The 22,430-nt window shown below is 46.5% G+C and overlaps 1 protein-coding gene across 1 annotated transcript in view; it reads right to left on the bottom strand.

Annotated features, from left to right (window-relative positions):
* Nucleotides 1-22,430, bottom strand: part of GPC1 (glypican 1) — a 187,415-nt gene that overhangs the window by 71,953 nt on the left and 93,032 nt on the right. The gene's annotated exons all lie outside the window — the stretch shown is intronic.

Below are 22,430 nucleotides of genomic sequence, written 5' to 3'. Positions count from 1 at the left end.
CCTCTTGCTGGAAAAGCGCTTTTGACAAAAGCATTCTGCAGAAAGTGTCTTTTCCTGAGGAAGGCTCCAAACCTGAGACAGTGCAGTTCAGATGTGCTGCAACAGAGACCCGCAGAGTTCGGTTCACTGGTGTTCCCGGGGGTGTCCCCAAGCAGCGGTGGCACCGGGGAGGAGCACCACCTCGGAGACAAAGTCTTTCCAGGCCCACGCTCTGGAGTCGTTTCCTCAGCCCTGCTCAGGAGACGTGTTTATCCTTTCCCCGAAAATCCCAGGAATGCTGACGAAGCAGCGACTCGGTGGCCTGGCCCTGCCGGTGGGCTTCCCAGCGCCGCCACGGACGCGGCGCAGCCCGTCAGTCTGTGCTCTGGCACCGAAAGCCTCTGGCAGAAGAGGCTTCAAAGTCAGCGTTAAAACGCAACGCCGCCTCGGGGCAGAGAAGACCTTGGAAAACCATCTTCTCTGGTCCTTCTTGGAGCTCATAGTGAGGAATTTCCTTACTTATCTTTTCTATATAGTTGCTTATTAAAATTACTTACTGTGGACTTTCCTTGGAAGAACACAACACAACCTGAGGATGACAGGTGCCCGAGGGAGCTCTCTGTGGAGCTGGCAGCATGGAAACTTAGCATACAATAAAGTTCAGCTCTTAGAGACCCACCAGATACTAAAACTATACATGGCAAGTATTTCTACTGATGGACCACTTACACTACCCTCTGAAAACACTGAACATAAAAGAAGAATTATTTGCACATATCCCTCTCCTTCCTTCCAGCCGCGATGGCTGGGGAGGAGATAGTTGGGGATCTCTCCTACGAGAAGCACAGAGGTTTCTCTACAGGCTCCTCTGAAAAACACTTTTCACACTCTTCACGGCCCTTACGGGCCCACCCTCCAACAGAGAGGAAAGCTCAGGGAGAATCTACAGCCAGAAGCAAGAAAGGACAAGAAGGAGGATTTTAAGGAAGAACTCAAGGATCCTGAAAAGAACCTTCAAAATTACATGGAGCTCTTGCAACGCAGAATTAGCAGAATTGCCAAGGATAATGCAAAGGAGACAGTAATTTGCTCAGTGTTTAGAAAAAAATTCAGACACATGCAGTGATACCACAGGATGATGACCAGATATTTCTCATTCCAGTAGTAATGGTAAAACAGCAACAACTGAAACAGCACATTTTAAAAACAAAAACTGCAGCTACACTGTACCTGCGAGTGCTAAAACTGCTATAGCTTTTATAGTTACTTTTAGTAACCCATAAAACACTGGGTAAATTTCACAAGAAGAAGAATGCGACCATTGTGCAAATATTTAAGGAAGGTAAGTGTGTAGACACAGCCCTGCCAGTCTGATGCCAGTGCCCAGGCTGACTCGGAGCTTGGCTTGTCGGGAGTTAGAGGAAGGTGCTAGCTGCTGCCCAGATGATCTTATGGAGCCCGTCAAGCTAACTTAATACAGGGAATCAGCTCCATAGGAGCAATGAGGTCCACATTTAAATTTTCCTCCCTCTCCCATCTTTCACTTGGATCTCTTTAGAAATCAGTTCTGATATTCCCACTTATAATATTCCCTACCTGTGAAATAAATCCGATCCTACACTCTGTACCCCTTCCTAAACCTAGATTTCATCCTAGAAAATCATTGCCATCCCTTTACAGAGCACACTCAGTCAGGTTCTTGCAGTTCCCAAAGGCTGATGGCATTGCTAATGTGTATGTATCACACACGAGCAGAAATCAATGCAGTCTGCTGCACATCTGGATCAATAGCATGGAAATAAAAATGGATTCTGGACATATGGATACAAAAAGATATATGATAAAAAGAAACCAGAGAATCTTAAAAAAAAAAAAAAAAACTCGCAAAATGAAAGGCAGAAAAAATGTTAATTCCACCACACAAATGCCAAACTTATTTGCAGCGCAACTATTTTTAGATATCACATTTCAGTCACTAAACTGCATTTATTCTAACATTGTGGTTTTTGTTCCCCCCCCCCCCCCCCCAAACCATCTGTGGAGGCTTTTTGGTCAGATATAGTAACAAGCGGTCACCACAGTAATTTTAATTAACAAGCTCTAATAAATTTGCACATGTTGCAATATACAGCTCTAAAAATATATGTGTATCCCCAAGACCGCGGCCAGACTGCTCAGAAGCCAGGCTCCCCACAAGGGTCAGAACGGTCTTTAAACGACAAATTTACTTCTGATGCTGGGACAACCGTCCCATTCTCTGCAACACCTGGGTCTCAGAAATTCACTCCAAACACAAATTTTCCTTCAGGCTTCATCACCAGCATCGGCAAACGCACCCCGCTCCGCTCACCACTTCAAGGGGATCCCATGGTCCTGATGCTGCATCTGAGTCTGCACAGAGGACAAAACTCAGAGATGAGAGAAATCACTCATTTTTGGGGGGTTAATCTCAGTCATTTTGGCTGGAGTCAGACTATCAGTCACAGACCCGACCCTGCAGCTGGCAGCCCCAGAGTTACGCAGGCTTGCCAAGAGGGAGAAAAATAAACCTCCCTTGCGTCAAAAGCTTCCAGTTTCCCCTGGAATCGTTCACTGCACTGTAACCTGTGAAAGGCCACTCAGCCTAAGCGGGGGAAATTGCGCAGTATCGATTAATCATCTTCTCTGCCACAGTGACCTGTTTCTCACTGGAAGGGAAACGGGCAGAGAAGAGTGCAACGTGCTATGACACATCCGAAATACCCAGCCACATCATCACAGGTAAGTACCCAGAAGAGGGATCCTCTCGACGAGACAGCATCAGCGTGCGCCGAGGATAGCGGCGTCAGGTTTTGCGAACCCTTGCGTGGTTTGGCGAACGTCGGTGAATGACACCCTCCGCGGACAGCAACGCGTTAGCAGAAGCTGTTCCTGTGCCGTGCCCTGCGCCAGCACGCGGGAAGGCGACACCGGTGCCGACAGCCAAGACCCTCATGACGTGATGTAGAGCATCTAATAATTACACACCTAATATGACGAGATGGAATTGAACCTGATCTCAATTAGCAAGCAGAGTATCCTTCCAACTGAGATTAATATTGATTAAACCATAACAAGACTAGTACTTGCCAATAAGAGCTCTATAAAATCAAGGGAAGGTGAGGCCAACCTCTAAGTTGGGAGCGCTCTGTCATAAGCTGTAAAGACGAGTGATTCTCCAATGGCCTAATCTGTCCTTTTCAAAAAAGGAAATTTAGCTCTGTATAATTCAGGAAATTACAAACATTTTGGCGGACAGTTAGACTGGCCAGGTGCCCAGAGCAGAGATCACCAGCCTTTGGGAGACGGCTCTGTTTTCCTTTTAACTCCCCATATCATTCTTTATGCTCCTGGTATGGTATTAATCACACCAAAACCCAATGCTCTCTGCCTTTCCTCCCTCCCTGCTACACAGCCTAAGATGTGGTTCCCATTATTGATCTACTATACTTCAAAAAGTAGGTTTGTGTTTTTTAATTTCCCTCCTTGCACCAAATGAAGTTGGAAATATTGGAGCTGAACAAATACACTGGATTTATTGGCTCATCCCCTGAGTGAGGTATAATAGTTCCACCAGCCCAATTCTACATTTCCTTTACATGGAAATGATTGGATTTATTACTAGCCATTTTTAGATCATATTAAGTCAAACCATATCAACTAAGCACCCTTCAGGGCTTACAACAGATTATAAAATGCTGCTTGAAAAACAGACATGCAAGGGTATGAGAGGCAACAATACAAAGCTTAGGACAAATCTTATTTTCAAGATTCTTGATCCTATTTAAGTGGCATTTTAAAATGTTCAGGCCAACTTCACAGAACTCTTTTACAGATCATGAAAGACTGACTGCTAATATTCTTTAAAATGTAAAAATGCATACACAGAGAACATTGATTAGCAAGTAACCATTAAAGCAAACTTCTTTCAATAAGCTTTTTTGGACACTTTTCCAATAAAAAGCTAATTGCAAAGAACAAAGACCAAGAAAGACAATTATTAATTTCCTTAAAACGAGGGCAGGAGGCAAATGAAGCCCAGGAACCTTTGGCTGCGTGGTTATTGCAGCCACAGCGTGTGCTGGCCTGATGGGGAAAGAGCAGTCCGTTGCCAATATTGATCTTACTTTGCAGTACGCTCCGCCTGAGATTCTGGGGAAGGAGGGAACAACTTTTCCAGACTAGCACCGGGCAGATTATCTCTAAATGCAAAGTATTATATATTAATGCAAAGATATTGCTGGCCAGTGAGCTATAGGCACAGCTAATAAATATTTTCCCATCAAGGAACTCTTCTAGCCACTTCTCCTGTGCACAAAATTGCAATCCCTCACATCCAGGCAAAAAATCAGCCTAACAATGCCAGAGTAATAAAAAATGATATGGAAGCTTATTAGAAAACAAACCAGTCTGTCTCCAACAGGCCCCAACAAGAGAGAATCAGGAAGCCAAGAACTACCAAGATGCTTTTTCATTTACTGCAGCCACTGGGACTTAGGCAGGTTACCGCAGACAATGACAAAATATCAGTGCAACAAAATTCAAGTGTAACAAAGTTGTAAGAGAGCACTAGCTGCTAAAGCATGCACTCATGCTTTCCAAGCCTCTAATCCCAGCTTTGATTCCTTTTCCCCTCCGTAGCCAGTGCAAACACAGCCAGAATAAATCACTGCTTGCATATTCAAAGGTTGCTTTTCTTCTTTGCTCTGCTGGGGATCTGCCTGAGGTCACACGCAGGGCTAACATGAGCGTAGGAGATGGGTGCAGGGGTGAAGGAGAGGGACTGTCATTCCCCTAGGGCACAGTGACCTCCATAACCATAATATCCATCTCATAGTGATAAGAACTGCAGCACCAGCTCACGCAGCAGTGGCTCTGACTCGGGAGCTGCCTTCTCTCTTGCCCGTTTCGCAGGTCCAGCCCCAAACAGACCCTTACAGCACGGGTCCACAACATCTCTCTGCCCATCCTGGCTCTGGTCTCGCCCAGCTCTGCAGCCTGTTCTCACTCCTCTCCTCCCTCTTCTAGGACAGTTTTCCCCCCATTGACTCTAATCCACGTTTAGTATCGGCTGCCTTGAGGAGACCCCTGGCCAGAAAGCTGTGTGCCAGGACAGCAGCTTCTCTCGAATGCTGGCCAAGCTGAGCTGCGCTAAGGCTCATACTCATTCACACTAAGATCCTCATACCTTGTGCTGGAGTTCAAGCGGTCACTTTGGCCAACGCAACTGCAGCTGATTTCTATCTCAGGTCACCTTCCCATCAGAGTGAGGACCAGGCTTCAGCCAGTAGGTCCACTGGCATTAACGACCCCTTCGTAACCGTCCGAGATGATACTGCATTGCACACTCTTTTGGATTATTCCAAAGCATTCCATTTCTTGTTATTTTATAAAGTCGAGAAACATAACATGAACAGGTCTCCTAAAAATGAGATTTATGCCCAGCTGCACTGTGCAAGCAGAGTTACAGCACAGAGAAAATTACAGGCAATAAACAAACATGCATATAGATAGAGGATGTCTTTTAAGACGTATCTGCAAAACATTCTTTGGAATGCTTAATGAGAATCCAATTTCTCGTCCTCTAAAACCATTTCCTTAAGAGTTAGTGTGCTCCGTGCTTAACTAGGGTGAGTGGGCCAGCAAATGGAACACTTTCCATTTCCATTTCAAAGGATTCCAGCAGAGGCAGATATTTCCAAACATCACAGTCACAAAATATTGCTGCTATTAAACCTGTAAGGCAAACTAATTGCGTCACCCCCACAGAAAAGCTCAATGTCATTTGGTGTGAAATGACTGAGAGTGCAGAGGGATGCAGGGCATCCTTCCAAAGTATAGGTTATACCCATAAACCCTTTTTTGCTCCCCCCATAAGCTCCTGTATCTGAGTCTTCAGGATCATATAACACCCTTTTTGCAACTAATTCAAAAGACTGGACATAGCCAGAAATCTACATTAAAGTTTTTTCATCCTTACCTTACATGGTCCTATAAAGCAGGGCCATGTGGAGGGTTTAGGCTATTTGATCGAACTGCCTACTAAAATGCCAGCTGAGACTCAAACGTGCTTTGAAAAATACCCTCTGGTAAGGTTCATTCTCCACTGCTGCCCCCTCCCCATCAAGGGCCTCCAGTGCAAGGGCATCTCTTCCTCTTCCTCTCACTGCTATCTCTTCAGGCCCGTCCTCAACCCCACTTGCACACTTCATGGCTCCAGAACGGGTTACTATTACTCTGGCAGGACACCCCAGCAGCCAAGTACCCAACAGGCCAGAATCGATCACATGCCTTTAGTGCTTACGTCCGCCCACACAGCTAGGAAAGCTCTGCTACCTCTTTGGTGCCGCGTCTGTCATGCAGGAATGTCACAACATGCTTCACAGTCAGCAAAAGTCTAAATGTTCGCACCTAGCTCAAATACACAGATTACAAGTATGTGTTACAGTCAATAAAGAGGGTGAGGATGTGGAGAAAGCCCACGGCTGACAGCAAGCACGTAGAAGAGTAAGAGATCAGGATGCAATGTCACTAATTTCACAGCAAAGAAGTGGGTCTTGAGAGCTAAAATGGGCAACCAGTAAAGACTGACATATATTTAAGTTGAGAAATTAAAGGCTCCCTGTGTATCAAGAAAATCAACTTGAAAAAGCAATGACCAGTTGCACCAATAACTTCTCTCAGCTGCTGAGATTGTGAACAGTCGCACTTTGTAATCTTATAGGGAAAACAGCTCTAATGCTATCTGGTCACATATTTCTGGCCAAGATCATTTAGTGGAGCCTGTAATGAAAAGTTGTACATCCTCCTAAAAATCCAAATTATGCCAGCTGTGCCACAGTGTCACTTGTGTTTCAAGGAGAAGGACAGCTGTCTTTCTATGAAGATAGGAAGTGGACCATCTTGCCTAAGAGACCTAGGTTTTTTTAGATGGCCCTAAATTATCTTACCCTTTGCTAGGAAAAGAAAGAGGGAAAAGTGTCTGCTAATAATTTTGCTTTGCTTGCTAGGAACCAACACAGAAATATATAGCATTAGGTTTCTATACCCACCATGCTGAACTACTGTGAAAAAAGTAATATTTGGACCTGGACTCTAATCTGAATTGAAGCCAGTATAAAGAGAGCACAGGCTCTACAAAAATCCACAGACCTGCCTTGGCATAAAATCAGTTGGAGAGAGGATGCTGTTACGCTCTTCGCCTTCACCTCTCCCAGTGACCCAGACATTTCACATATTAGATATTACCCCAGCAATTTATCGCCAGTTTTAAACTGCTCTGTCATTTCAGATTAGTGCTCATCATTCATGCTAATGTAAACTAAGTGGTATCTCTCCTGAAATATATGAAAAAGAAATGGGACTGCAATGAGGGTTGCAGGACACAAAACTTCTAGTCTGTGAGCAACTAGTTGCTGTAGGTATTTTTTGGTACTTTGGGCCACAGAGCCATCAATTTGAACCTGTAAAATTGCTATTATGTTATTGTAAGGCCAAATCTTGTTTGCCTTAAGCACACACCTACTCCCACTGGCGCCGTGGGGCAATTTGCAAAAGCAAAGACCAGGATATATAACCTCAAATGAGCAGTACAAGTGATACCGCCACCAAGGGCCTGCTGACCCCATACATAGCTAACATAGATACTTTTGGGATGTGAGAGGTCCCGGCATGCCACCAGATCCGCTGCACGTCTAGACTCCTCCACTGCTCACAAAGAAAAACACCAGTGGGGAGAAATATAGCCCAATCCTCCGTGTGACAGGGAGGAAATAGCATTGGGAAATGCTTATTTTAATGACAGAAAAATATTTGCCAGGCTTGGGCTTAGCAGCAGTGGAGATGTTATTACTTTCCAAGCTGGAAGAGGAAATATTTCAAGGAGTATTTTTTGATGTGTTCACTGTGGCTTGATTTCTGCATCTATAAAAAAATAAAGAATGTCTATACAGCCTGGACTGTGGATGCTTTGCAAATCTTTGCATACAAGCCCATTTTATAAGGCTATAGTGTGATACAATTGTATATGATTTACTGCAGGCTGAACAGCCAGCAAAACTGAATGTAAATGAAAATATTAAAATCCCATTGGTTTTGTTTCCAGAATTAATACTAAATTCAATGTCTTCTTCATTTTATTGTTTCTCAGCGTATATGGAAGCTAAACAGAGAAGTGCCCCATGAAGCACTGTTGCATAGAGACCTCACTACATAGTTTTCTTTCTAATCCATAAGTTTGACAGCCTTTTTACTCAAAATACCCTTAAAATGTGAAGAATATAGAATGCCTTATTTCCTAGAGATGTACAGTTTCATCTTCCCAGCATCCTTATGTTGACCGAAATCCATTTACAAATACCATCACTGAATGCAATTAAAAGCTTAGGAAATGTATTAACTGTAATTGCAGTGCCCGTCTTGGGTCATCCTGAGCCTTTCTTCCAGCTCCCATTGATTTTGGTGGAAATGCAGAGCACAGAACGACAACACCAGCGAGTACATTAGCTCTCTTACGTTGCTCTCAAATGAGAAAGAGAAGAACCAATATTTCTAGGCTGCAAACTTCCAGTAACCCAGACAATCTCTGGAAAGTGCAGTGAGTGGACGGCTTTGAAGGATGACCATTTACAAATGTGGGACCATCTAGCTCTGGAAATCAGCTCTCAAAATTATGATGATGTCCTTTAGCTTCTCTCTCTGTCTCTCTCTCATTTTTAGCCTGATTTTGGGGTTCAGAGCTTTCTGAAAAGAAACAATCACTCATTTTGTTTTGGAATAAAGAGAGAAGAGAGAAAAGAAAAATGAGGCAAAGATGTGTCTGCAAAAATGCTTTTTAACACGATTTCTCTTGGCTATTACTTATTTCTCAACTACTCCTTTTAAATAGAGCTAATCTCTATTTTTCACACGTAATGTTTGTTATCTTTCCTCTATCCTGCTTCTTCCATGCATAATAAAGGGTATCTAAGACACTTACATGGCTCTTGTTAATAAAATACGCGTGCACCTTTCCAGTCTATCTATCTTCATAATACCTGTGGGAGCTGGCAAAGTCCTATTACAGTCTCAGGCCCAGAACATCAGAGATATTTAGGGGCCTGCCACTGAGATAAATGGGATTAGATGCCCCATGGCATTTCTGGCTCGGAGCCTCCGCTGCGTCCCTGAAATCACAAAGGACATCTTCAGTGAAGCAAGGAACCAGTCTTGAGAGGCTCACAACCTGGGTGGGGGTGCTAACTCCTGGGCAAGCTTTTCTTTTTTCGTTTAGTCTGAAGTTGCTAAAGGATGAAGAAATTGGACAAGGTTCCTATTCTCTTCTGTCTGCAGAAGCCCTGGTGACCAGGTGCTTCTCAGAGGTAGGGTGAGCTTGGACGAAGGCTGGGCTGCTGTGGCCTGCTCACATGTTCACCCTTACCAGCACTGCTGGGTTATAAAGGACATTTCCACCTCTTCTGTAGGGCTCTACCAGGTCCTGGTCAAACCTGAGCAACAAATCTGCAAAACAAGCAAACGGGCTGGCCACACTGCACAAGAGGAGCAGTGTAACTGCTGGCATCTGCGCTCGGGAGCGTGTCTGAAAACATTGACTCAGGAACACGGACATCTATTTTGAATGTCAAACTTCCCCAAAGCAAACAGTGAACCAGGCGGACGCAAGGTAGCGGTACACAATTTTCATAAAGAAACAAAAATCTCACTGTCTCAGAGCTGTTCCACCCAGGCACCTTTGGGTGGCCAAAGCAGGCAGTTACCTTGAGAGTCCTGCCCCGGGAGCTTACCGCAAGGACTCGTGCTGACACGCAGGCATGACGACCTACAGCGGTCAGGTATTCATCAGGACAGTGTGGGCGGAATATTTTTCCTTATTGCAGCCAGGGGAAGATGTGATTTTTTCCCCCCGTGGTCACTAAAGAACCCTAAGTAACCCTGGAATACTACTCCATCTTCATCGCCACGGGCACACGTCTTTGAATGGAGGAGAGATGGTATTTTCCATTTCCTCAAAGCAATTACCTCTTAAGATACGTGTTAGTTCAGTCTTTCCAGGATATAAATTAACTCAAGTATTAAGTCATCTGAAGCAAACTACCTGAGCGTTTTCGATGTCTTTTCAGCTTCTTAAAAACAGACACTCTTGGATGCTTCTTACTTTAAAGCTGCAGAATTTTGTCTGGAAATGGACCATTTAAATTCTCTAAAGTGGAAGCTGAGAAAAAAAATCTATTTCCAGGCTCAAATTAATATTTCATTATTTAGTCCATATATGAAAAAATGTTTTGATCCATATACAGTGGATTTTTGCATTAACTTGAGGTACTCTAGGATGTTAAAAATGGGATGTGTATTAGGCTTACGAACATAACCCAATTCGTGCGTCTGAATATGTGTTGGGGGCAGGAGGGCTGAAGATTAGATTCACCCCACGAAGAATTTTATGGATTTTTTTTGAGTTTCACCACCCATTTTGTCCATGACATTAACATGCTAGTACATTCAGAACATTATTCCCATTTATCACGTCAGCAATTCTTGTAAATAAGAATTTAAAAATTGTTTCTTGGATATTAGTTTTGCTAATTTGACACTTTTGTAAAGTAATTTTATGCCTAATAGGAATTCAAAGAGCTCCTGCTTCCTTGCCTGAATTGCCTGTTTGCAGCAATCTCAAACGGAAGCATTTTATCAGCTTAGCTTGACAGAGCAAATTTCTATTATCAGAAGAAAATGAACTTCCCCTACCTGATCTTAGGTTCCAAATTGTTTCAGTGCCTTGTGCAAATCTGGAAGGATGGAGAAAATGTAGTCCATTTCCAGGCTAACACTGCTAAAAAAACACCCTAAATCTGTGCCTCTACAGATAAATGCCTGAGGTTTACACACAAAGACAACATAACTCTAGCAAAATAATTAGTAAGCTTTACTGTAGTGCTTTGACTGCAGGGGAGACCTGAGCGGATTTATATATGCTGCTGGCGGCTGCTTGCGTCCTGGGTTGTTTGGGCGGCTTTTGCTGCAGAACGCGAGAAATATCAAACAGGCCAATTACCGCGATGAAAGCGCTCGGCCGACACGCTGAGACCCATCGCTCCGGTCTGGCGGGGAAACGTTTCATCCATGCTGCGGGTTGTGGTTTGCACAGATACCATCCGCTATCTCAGACGCCCGTGCTTTGGAAACACGTTGCACAAGAGAGACCTGCGAGCTTCATGACAGCACAGATTCTAATCTTTTTAGTCCTTTTAAAGAAAATTAATTGGCATACTTTCTTTAAATGGAAAAAGACCAAATCCAAACCCTGCCTGCTGACAAAGTTCTGTGTATTACTCCTAACTCCGTTAAATGGGCTTTTTATGTTTGCAATAAATACTGCTTTTCTCTCTTTGCCCGTGTACCCCAATCTATCCCATAGCTCTCCAGACATGACCACTGCTATTTCTTCCTCTTTGCGGTCTGCCAGGGCCTTCCCCTTCCACGCGCTTAGCAATGCTCCTCTAAAGAGCCTGAACGGAAGGTGTGCGAGTGTGGCTGCTTACAGGCTAGCTCTGTACGCTCCTGGGGTCACGCTACCCCCCTCTTCAGAGCACGGGCACCCTCCACGGAAAATCTTTCTGCTCCGCAAACTCGGAGTCTGCAGAGCAGCAAAATTCTCCGCCCTGCCCACCAGGAGGGACCGCATGTTGCTGCCTGCAAAAACTCGCTCTTCCTAGCTGCTCCAGACCCGGTCTCGGGGTGGGTTTTCACCTTACGCACCCAGCGCCCACCTCGGCACCCACGGAAACGTCCCTCCGGCGGTTTCTGCAGCCTTTGGAGCGGCTCCGTGCGACGTGCCGCGCGCACCTCAAGGCAAGGCAAGCTTTGCGCTCCGTAACACAGGCCATGGGATGAGCACGGCGACGCGTTCAGGAATCGAAGCAGATACCCGCATCCCCATCCCGCCCGGGGGCGCAGCGGCCGCTTAGCGCCCTTACGCACCCCGTGCGGCAGCATGTCTCCCCGCGGCGCTCACCGCTGCCGTAACGGGGGCGTTCGTTCCCAGTGCCTCGGTTCCCCTCTTCTACCCATAACAGACAAGGGATTGTTCTGGTTTCTTTGGCCCCGAGAGACCGAATCCCCAATGCGCTGCGCGCGTTGAGTTTTGCGGGCTGCTTTGGGAACGCTGTGCTCTGTCACAGCTTTATTCCTGAGCGCAAACCCAGAAATTATTGGGCCGTGTCCTAACCCCCTTGCATCAATGTACTCAGTGTCCAGACTTGGCTTATTTTTATAAAAAAGGCTCTTTGGTGAGTCAGCTTCCCAGTAAATCTTCAGGGACGTTCATCCACGGGCTGAACCCCCTGCAGTACGGTACACTCACAGCGCTTGCCCCGGCTGGAAATAAAACAGAGCCGCTTCGGACAAGCTCTGCTTCAGCTACATGACATCTCCTGATTAGCGCTTTCTGGCTTTGTTTTCAGAAATAAAAGGAAATAACAATAGAGTCCAAATCCTCTCTCTCGTCCATAACCAAAGCTGTCCCACGTAATTAAAGGTAATTATTAGCTTCTTAACGGCCTGGCGTTTTCCACTGCATCTTCTAGGGAAAAAAAATTCGAGACTAAGGAACTATTGAACCCGCAGGTTCATTCAGCGTTCTCAATAGGCCTTTTTCCCTGGTGTTTAAGCCAAAACGGTGAGTAACGTAGGCAGGAAGCATAGAGAGCAACTGCTTACTGGTGACCAAAGGGACGAAAGGTCAAGTGTTTATTTCCTATGCTCTTCCTATGCGTGCGGTGCCCAGAACCTTTTAATTATATTTCATGGTACTCTGAACTTGTGCAAGGACATAAAATATATTTATGGCTCACTTAAACTCTTGGTAATGAAACCGCCAGCCTACACAGGACCTCTGCTAATCAATGGAAGACTTTCTGCGCCTTCGCTTTAAAAATGCAAAAAAGCACTTGTTCAGGCTTTTTCTCCAACAGGAATGCTCATCGCCGCTTAAAGGCAGCTGTGGGAAAAGCAAAGTAGTTTTTAGGTAACAGTTGAGTCTGTATCAGTTCACCTGTGATGTCCGAAGTACAAAAATACGATTTCACTGGCAACAGACTTTTATTCCAGCTGTTCTTATAGTGTTGTAAGCTCTCAACCACATATAAATACGTGTCATTTTCTCTCCCTTTTAGACAACAACAAAAAGGGGGCAATCACATAAAGAGGTCCTTAAAAAAATGCCACTTCAGCAGCCGCGCTGGACGGACCCGGCTGCCGAGCGGCCCGGAGAGGGCCACGACCGCCCGGCCCTGCCGATGGCGGAGGGCACGCCGAGCTCTGGCGCGAGGCAGCTGCCGCGGCCGCAGCCGCGCATGGCGCCCCGGGCTCGGCCGCTGTGTGGCGAACAAGGCCGGGTGCTGCAGGGCCACGGGCCAGCGGGCAGCACCCACCGCGGCGCGAAGCTCCCCTCGCCCGCGGCGGCCTCCCAGCCCGGCTAGAAGCCGCTTGGGGTGCCCGAAGAGCAGGGGAGCAACGCTGCTCTCGAGAAGCAAACCCCAGCCGTTCCCCCGCGACGAGTTCACCACGAGCTGCGGCACAACGCTTCCGCCGGCGTTCGCCAGTCCTCGCGGACCCATTTATTCATTTTCAGCGGCATTAAAACAGGGTTTGCATTTTACAAGGGAATCGCTGCAACCGCTGGGGCTGTGGCAAGCAGCTCAATCATCTCCAGTGCTTTAAAAGTTGCATCCAGACTGACACGCATGTTACACCATAACAAACACTATTGCCCAGAGCCTTGATTAACCAACAGAAGGATCTCCAGCCTACAGCTCACCTGGGCTTTTGGGGAGGGGTTGCTTGTTTTTTTTAAAAATTATTATTATTACTTCTATGCATCTTGGAATATTGTAGAGCAGAGACAGACATCACTGGGATGCTTATTAATGCACTACTGGCAAAACACTAGTAGAAATGGAAAACAAAAGATTAAAGCCTTCACAGTGAATATTCACAGTGAAGCTGTTCCTTTTTTCTGCACGTGATTCTCCTTCATTCGGATCTCTTATGTTTTAAGAGCTGGAGACCATAATTTAGCATTCATATTTGACTGGCTATCTGTGGTGTTTCCAAGCCAAATTAACAGGTTTGTTGCCTCCTGATGAAGGAATATCCTATAATATTCCTCTTCAGTAACATCTATAGAGAATACAGCAATTCCTGAAATTGGGACATGCCCCATTTTCAACCGAGATACACACACGCACGTGCACATATATTCCTCCCCTCCGATAATCAACATCTCCGAGCCACCAAGTCTCAATGAATCCATGCTCTCGACTCTCTGCGCTCCTCTGAGAAAAATCACAGCCTTCATTCTTTGCGAAAGAACGAACACCCGAGCAATTTTCATGGCTCTCTTTATGGTCATTTTTCCTGTTTTGTTTAATTTTGTTCCGGGCTCTCATTTGGCAGCTCTCACAGGTTGAGCCGGGGAAGAGCCGGTGGCTGTTGTTCCAAGCAGCAGGTGTAGCAATCAACGCCGAAGCGCGTGCAGCCCTCTTGGAGGGAGAGTCCTCACAAATGCCGACAACGCTGCCAGGATTACATGCAAAAAGAAGCTATAAAAATCAACTCAAGGCGCTTCAGAGGAAAAAACGAACCCGTATTTCTTTCCTCTCCTGCCGGGTGCAGCCTCACTGCCTTCCGGCAGCGCTCGCGTGCGAGCCGCCCTCCTGCCGGCTGCCTCAGTGGGCTGGATGAGGCATGTCCTGCTCGCCGGCCGTCCTCCCCATCACGCCGGGCACTGCCGCGCCGCAACACAGAGCCGCAGTCTGCAAAGGACGGATCCTGCTGCAATAGCAGCAGGTTACAAGGTTTATTCCTAAAGGGAAATCTCTACCCGGCCTCTACCAAAACTCTACCAAACTGTCACGTTTACAGCCTGCTCCAAAAAAAGGTAACCCAGATGAGGTAAGCTTTTTAGCCTATCCTCACCGTGGTTCCACCTAATCAAAGCGCTTGATGCTGGGCTCACATTTTGCAGAACCGGGTCCTGTGAAAGCTGGGTTGCTGATTTCTATTTGCCTTTATACAGTGGAAGAAACCCAGCTCAGCAGCATCTTGACTAACTCTGCGGGTTTAATGAGAATGAATTATACTCCCATGTTTCTTCTGAAGTTGCTGGGTAAAATGAGGGTTTTTTTCCTCTAACATGGCTAACTTCAGCAAATATATGAAGCAGAATCAAAATAATACCTGACATAGCCTGGAAGGGAAATGAGGTACTGGAAAAAGCTTTGCACAGATTATACCATGCTAACTGTGCTTTTAAATACAAGAAGCCATGTTGGTCTGAAAGGAGAAAATTAAATGAGAAAGGGAAAGGGGGGTAGCAGAAGTGAAGCATCTGTAAGCAGCCACTACACATGAAGATGAAATGCTCAGTGAAGGCCTTCAGCCTCTTTCCACCCCAAAGCAGGGTTATCCCTAACTCTCACTGTAGGTGGATCCATTCCCAGCCTGGTTTCATAGGTGCAGGGTGCCTTCAAGTTCCCACTGGCACCACCACGCTACTTCTCACTCCTCAAAATCCACCCAACTCCTCTAATTGCACTGGGCCACCATTAGTGAGAAAAACGTTTTATCCTTGCACCCACTTATCCAAGTTGTTTGCAGACTTCCCTCATGGTTTTGACCATTACCTCCACTTTCGAGAAGGCTTTACGCACAAGTACACCTGTACCCAGGGCCAAGGGCGTATTTAGAGCCAGTGCCTGTTCCCTCAGCGGGAGGAGTTGAGAACTGGCGCTCAGCAAGGTCCCAGCTGATGCACCCCCAAAAGGCATGGGATGAGGTGATGTGTTTGGCTCTCCTACAAGAACAGGATCACAGCAAGTTACGGGCTAGCGGGACTTCCGGCACTCCTGCAGCTTAACGGAAGCCAAGGGGCGCAGGCCGTTATTTCCACCTCTAGCACAAACACATCGCATGACCTTCCACGAATCGCTTCCCTCCACAGACCACTCACTACAAACCTTCTAAATACAAACTCCTTGGACTGCAGTCGGGACTCAGATGAGGAGCATGCCCTGCGCTGCCTGACAGCAACAAGCATCTTGACGTGCTATTTCAATGCCAATCAATAATAAAGCAGAATCAACAGCCTGCTGTAAGCATTTCTTGTTAGAGAGAACAAAGTACTTCTATCAGCTCAAATGAGAAAAGATATCCTGAAACACCCCAAATAACACAACCTGCTATGTCAGGACATGCCACGTATTTTAGTATCGTATTTTCAAGCTTACTGCGTGTGCCAGCCTGTAAGCCAGGAGAGCGCCTTGCCTTGGAGCCCTCGATGCTCCCCAGCGGCTGTGTAGGAGCAGAAGCCCCATTCCTGGGGAACGCCAAGCCGGGGGGGGGAATTGCCCTCGCAAGGGTTCACGCAGAGCTCCTACATTTCTTTGCAACAACAGCCACCCAGGAACTGTTCTCCTCTTAGGAAAACACCAAGTATCAGAGAGCTGAACGGTGGGAACTGCTTCATGCGGAAAGGAGCTAACGTTAACTGGAATACGGTGGAGTGTAAACGGGTCCATGAAACAGGCTCTTCTGAAGAGCCATGCTGAAACTTCTCAGCTGTTCACCTCCCCTTTCACTGCTTTGACCTCCATCCGGCCAGCCGACTGAAACCTCAGCCCGTACAACATCTCCTCAATCGCTGATGGCCACATCCAACATTGGCAATAAAAGCTTGGCTGATTGACTGCCTCTTCTGTGAAACCAGAGGTTTTCAAGGAGATTCATGCGTTGATTCCTGAATGTTAAAATTAAACTCTGCCGACACTTCTTTCTAAGATGACTGCCATCACTAATTTCTTGCAAAATACACCTGTGTCACGCAGCATCTCAGGGGAGCTGGTGCCTTCTTTTATGTCCCCAAACAGATGTACATTACACTGCTGTTTGAGCACTTCAGAGAGGTAGGGTTTTTTCCCTGTGACAAAATACAGTGACAGCTGTTGAAACCGAGATGCCTGATCTACCTTTTCCACCTAAATCTGAGGTCTGAAAGGATGAAGGACCTCACTGCTTCGGGGTCTGTAAATCCCCGCGGGAGCCCCCCGGTGCAGTGCCCTCATCCCAGGCAGCACCGCTGTTTGTTTTGTTTTTCCTTTTTACAAAAGAGAGCAGCGTGCCTACGCCATCTGTTAAGTAAAGTGCTGCACGCACCGCGATATACCCTGCGGCATGCGACGGCAGCTTGCAGATTAAACGCGAGGAGACGTGGCTGTGCGGGGCAAGAAAACTCCAGGTGCTGGAAGGGCCACAGGCGAGTCTCGTGCTCGCTGCCCCGCAGCGGCGCCCTGCCGGGAACGCACCTCGCCGAGTGCAGGAACGCACCCGGAGAGACCCCCACCCCGTCCCAGCGAACCACCAATCCCACGGGAGGCGCTCGCAGCACCCACACAGCCTGGCGTTACCCAAATTCGCAGGTCCTGATCTCGCAGGGACTTTTTCTCAAACCACCACAGCTTTTAAGCAGCCCACGACCTCCACGGAGCAGCTCGTGCTCTTCGCACATAGCCACAGCCACGGCACTGGCGATGCTCGGAAAAACAGTGCCGTCTTCCCTGCTTCAACCCACCACTCCGCGCGGACTCCTTTCCGCAGTGCATGAGACAAGAGGCGGTTATTTCGAAACCCAGCAGCACTGCTGTATTTTAGGACATAACCATGGAAGATTTCTCACCTGTCTCTACACAGATCCTCACTGTTTTTTGGACAGAACCCAACCCAACCCAACCCCACGGGATTATCTCAACCTGAGCTGCAAGCTGTGTCGCAGCTGAAACGGTGGTAGCGGGACAAGACAAGTCGAGCCCCGTTGCGCTGGTGGTCACACGTCTGAAGATGCAAGACCTGGAATTCCGGGTGGCCCATTTTTCTGCACAGAGTAGTCCTGCTCATTCAGGACACAACTTCTGGTGCATGGGCCACACATGCCACAACTCAGATACCTTAAAATTTCAGCCCTGCAGGGTTTGGTTCATACTATCAACATCAAAAGAGAAAACATTTTCAAAATTCAGATTCAGGTTTGGATTTTGTAGTCCAGGTTTAAAGCCAGCAGTGTAGGCCAGTGCTCTGCCTGCTGGGCTTACTCCACATAGTCTTGTAACAGGACTTCCCTAACATCCATAGTATACGGAAATAAATACACTTTAAATACATATGTATGCCACTGTACCAAAACCGTCCTTGTAGGGGCTGAACATTTTTACATATTGTGGATTAAATAAGTCAGTTCCTCTTACAAAGACATATTGGGCTGCGTTTTAAATAGGAAGCCTCTAGAAATCTCTAAAATTTGAACAGCTTCTAGGATGTCCCTATCTCGTAACATTTAAAACAATGACTCATTTTCACAAGAAATATGTAATTGTCTAAAATCAACTCTCATGTAACATTAATTATCTGCATGTGTGTTAACATATGTGATTTCCAGCTATTAACATTTAATTATGAGAGCTTTCAGATGACATCAGCTTTTCAATGGGCGACCACCTATAAAATACATAAATTATAATTAGCATTTGATTGCTACAGCTTAAAAACCACGGAATTTATGACAGCTACACATACAGCTTTTTGACTGCGCGGTGCGGAGCGAGAGCAGAGATTTTCGGTTCAACTTGTTGATATTCCCAGTTCTGCAAAGAGACATCTCCTGGCTGCCGGCTGCAGGTCAGCAGTCGCCCAGGGAGCGCCGGCCAAGGGCAGCACAGCGGCGGCGAAGGAGCGGCCGGCACAGCATTTCGGTATTATTAAGAAGCGATAGCGGGGTGCGGAGGGGGAGAGGAGAGCGAGGCAGACAGACCGACCCGGGTTAGGCTTGGAGCGGCACGAAGCCAGCCTTGCTCGCCCCGCGCGCAGCCCCTCGCCGCCCCGTCCTGGCGGCCCGCTCTCGCCCCGCACGGCTCCACCAGCGGCGGCGGGGCCGCAAACCCAGCCCGGACCGGGCTGCAGCCTGCTCCCGGCGCGGTCCGGCGGAGCAAAGCCCTTTCCCGGTTAGCTCCCGTTTTCCAGCCGGCAGAGGGAGCAGCAGGCAGCGCTCGCCCGCTCGACGAAACCTGCGCCCAAGCTCCTCGTCCAGGCATCGCGTTTCGTAGGGTCAGACACTGAAAATTTCCCACCCGCTGCGACGACACCAGGTTGGAAACAAGCACGTTCTGCAATTAAAACCTCTGAAGCAAGTATAACGTCGGCAGCATCTTTAAAACAACGCTTACTACCAGTCTCAGAGAGGGTCCCAGCTCCCTCCAAGACTGGCCGCTGTGTCAGTTCTGTTATTCACGTTTGCCTTTCGAAGCCTGGGCTACGCAGGGTTTCCCGGCAGACGAGCTCGGACCAACGGGAGCCTCAGCAGGCCCCGGGCCGCACGCTGACGGACCTGCATCCCGCTCCCGGCTGCACCACACAAGAGCCCCGTGACGTCGGAATTAACAGAAAATCCACACACATAATCCTTCAAATGAAACACCATCATTGGGACCTCGGCCTTCTCCGTAACGCTTACTTATCAAAATCATATGCTCTCGTCCCTCACTGGCTGTGCTTTTTTTCCTAATTAAAAACAGCCGGTTGCAGAGAAAAACGCTACCTTGTCAACTAAAAGGTTATCAGTGAGCCGATGTCCCTACACGTAGCTAGAATCTAACTCCCCAAATCCTAAAGTAAACTCAAGCAAAACAACAGATGCTCTAGTAAGGAGATAAGCAGCACCGTACTTTACATTTAGCCTTGGCAGATCCTGGAAGAAGGGCATCCCAGAAGGCACATGTCCTCCGCTACGTAGGGAGATCAGTCAAACCTTAGGATCCTATTCCACATGTATCACTTCTATATATATGGCTCTACCTACCATACATATATGTACATAAATATATTCTCTCTAAAAATACTTTGTATGAGCTGAAGGACACCCTGCTCTCGGCCTCAAAGCGTTTGCCCCAAAAGCTGCCAGCAGGACTGAAAAAATGCATTATAATTCCTTGCGATGTGACAAAGATACAGCTCAGAAAACAGGTTCTCTGACAATTTAGGGCTTTACAGATCATAACCTGCAGGATGAATTCTTCTCCAAAGCAGCATGTTGAACATCAGCACGGAGAATATTACTTCAGAGGCGGATTGCTGCAGCCTTGCTATTCTCCAGCCAGAGCTCCGGGGCAATTTACAAGTAGAGACTATTGCCACGATCAGCAGCGAGATTACAAAAGCAAGATCTGCTGTTGTGAAGCTGAGAGAGACAGCTCCAGGCCCCAAATTCAACGTGCCACACCTGCTAGTGGAAAATAAATGAATAATCTGACCTCCAGGCTGCAAATACTACTAGAAAGGGTTGGGCACCCCCATCCAGCGGCGCGCGCCCTTGCTCTGTCCTCCTGCAACCACACCAGAACGACGATGCACAGATGAGCTGTGCATTGATAGCCCAAACCCTGTACTCTCCCCTGCAGGGCAGACGCAGGCAGGGAGAAGCAGAAAGGAAAGATCTTCCAGAACGCAACATAGAAGGACCTCGGAGAAAGGGACAGCATCTTATCAGCGGCTTTAGGGATACGTCCAAAATGAAGGCAATGAAAGGTCTCTGCATTACTCAACTACCCAGAGAAGCTGCTGCTAGGGAAATCTGACAAAATCAGGCAGGAAACCAACTGCATCCACTGCCAGAAAGACTAGAAACTATCAATCTGACATTAAAACCTCTTTTCTTGATGTGACTTTTTAAACAGGACTACCTGCAGAAAGTCTTATTAACTGCAAACCGATTTGCTGGAAGAGAGGCTGGTTTCTGCTGCATCATTTCAAAAGCTGAGGCGACTCCAGTGCCCCATCAGCAGAACTCCCTCAATTTGAAACCAGCTATGCAGTAGTTAAAGAAAATAATATTGCTTAGAGGTAGATTTATGCTTGAAACTCAGACACAGGATGATGAATACTGTTTTTTTACCACATCTTGCATAAATTATAAGCCCTACATTGATTGCAAGGGTGCTTCAGCAAACCGAAAAAAGATATAATGGGAGCAGGAAACATCTTCCTGGCCTTGTGGGCTCAACTGAGGTCATTCCCACTGCAAAAGAGCAATGATCTGTGCATTATGGTCTGGTAAAGTAATACGTTGCTCATTGAACACATATCTTGTTTGATGCTTAAAAAAATAATCTCAGATGTGTATCACAGAGAAATAAAGGTCTGTTTTTCTGAAATACAGGAAAACCAAGGAAAGGCATCACAGCTCTAACTGGCATCTCAACATAAGCATCACTTTGGTAGACTTGTTTTTGCTTAATATTATTCTTGTTATGAATCTACGAAAGCATCATGCTTTTTATTAAATCAGTTCTTTGCTAGGCTATTTCTGTTTGTCAATATAATCCTCAAAGTTTTTCACCAAATTTTGCTCTCTCTTACAGGACATATGTGGCAATTGGCAGTGGAGACAGTTAGGTGTCCAGGCTGATGGATGTTCTTTATTAACCTCCGCAAGAGGCTGGATTTTAGATGTCAGTGAGTGTGCTCGTTGCCCGCTATGTCAAATCCCATTCAGACATCAGCCTGAGCAACCAACATTGTAAGGCCCTTTTGAAATTCTTCATTATCACTTTTTAAGGCAGGTGAAAATAAATTAATTTTGAGCTTTTAAAAGAATGCCTTTCTGTGGTCAACCCTGGCCACACAGCTACAAAGCACTTTGCAGAGATGCGTTGCCTTTTCTCTCTATTCAGTGTAAAAGCACTTAATCTTGGTTATCGGCTTCCTGAAGGTCAGGTTTATTTCTTTAGCTCTATTATGTACTGCTTGAAATATCCAGTTCTACCCTTCTGGCTATTACAGCTTCTTTCCCCAACTCCTTTTCACAATAGCTCCATATGATGACTGTTGACAAAGGTAAGAGGCCCGTGATTCTAAATGTCTGACCTTCGTCAAAATCTGATAACGGATATGGTTTCTGAATCATAGGTCATCTCAATTTTGCCAATAAACCATTTATTTCCAGAGGCCTTCAGACCTTGAGGCTTACTGCAGGCACTGCAAAATAGATCCTTCAGGGAACAATAAAACTAAGAGAGTCATCCTTATCCTTTGCTTAGCATTTTAGAAGGGATGCTGTAATTTGGAGAACATGTTTGCCCACAACATCTCAAGCATCACAGTCTAAGGCCTTCATTGCTGTATAACGCTTTCTGCTGGTTGCATGAAGCTGAAAGTTGTGCCTAATAGGAACTAATCTCCTTTCCATCTGCAGTCTCTATGGAAAGGACAAGAAGAAGCCATGCCTCTCAAAACCCTCCCTGTCTATTGAGGACTATCCAGTCACCTTTACCACATTCTTCAGCTTACACTCAAGGCATCGTGCCAAGCTTTACATCACTACCTCAGATGTTATG

The sequence above is a fragment of the Apteryx mantelli genome, chromosome 9 (genome assembly GCF_036417845.1).
Source record: "Apteryx mantelli isolate bAptMan1 chromosome 9, bAptMan1.hap1, whole genome shotgun sequence".
Taxonomy (NCBI): Eukaryota; Metazoa; Chordata; class Aves; order Apterygiformes; family Apterygidae; genus Apteryx; species Apteryx mantelli.
Note: the sequence above shows the minus strand (reverse complement) of the source record. Positions and strands in the feature narration are given on the sequence as shown.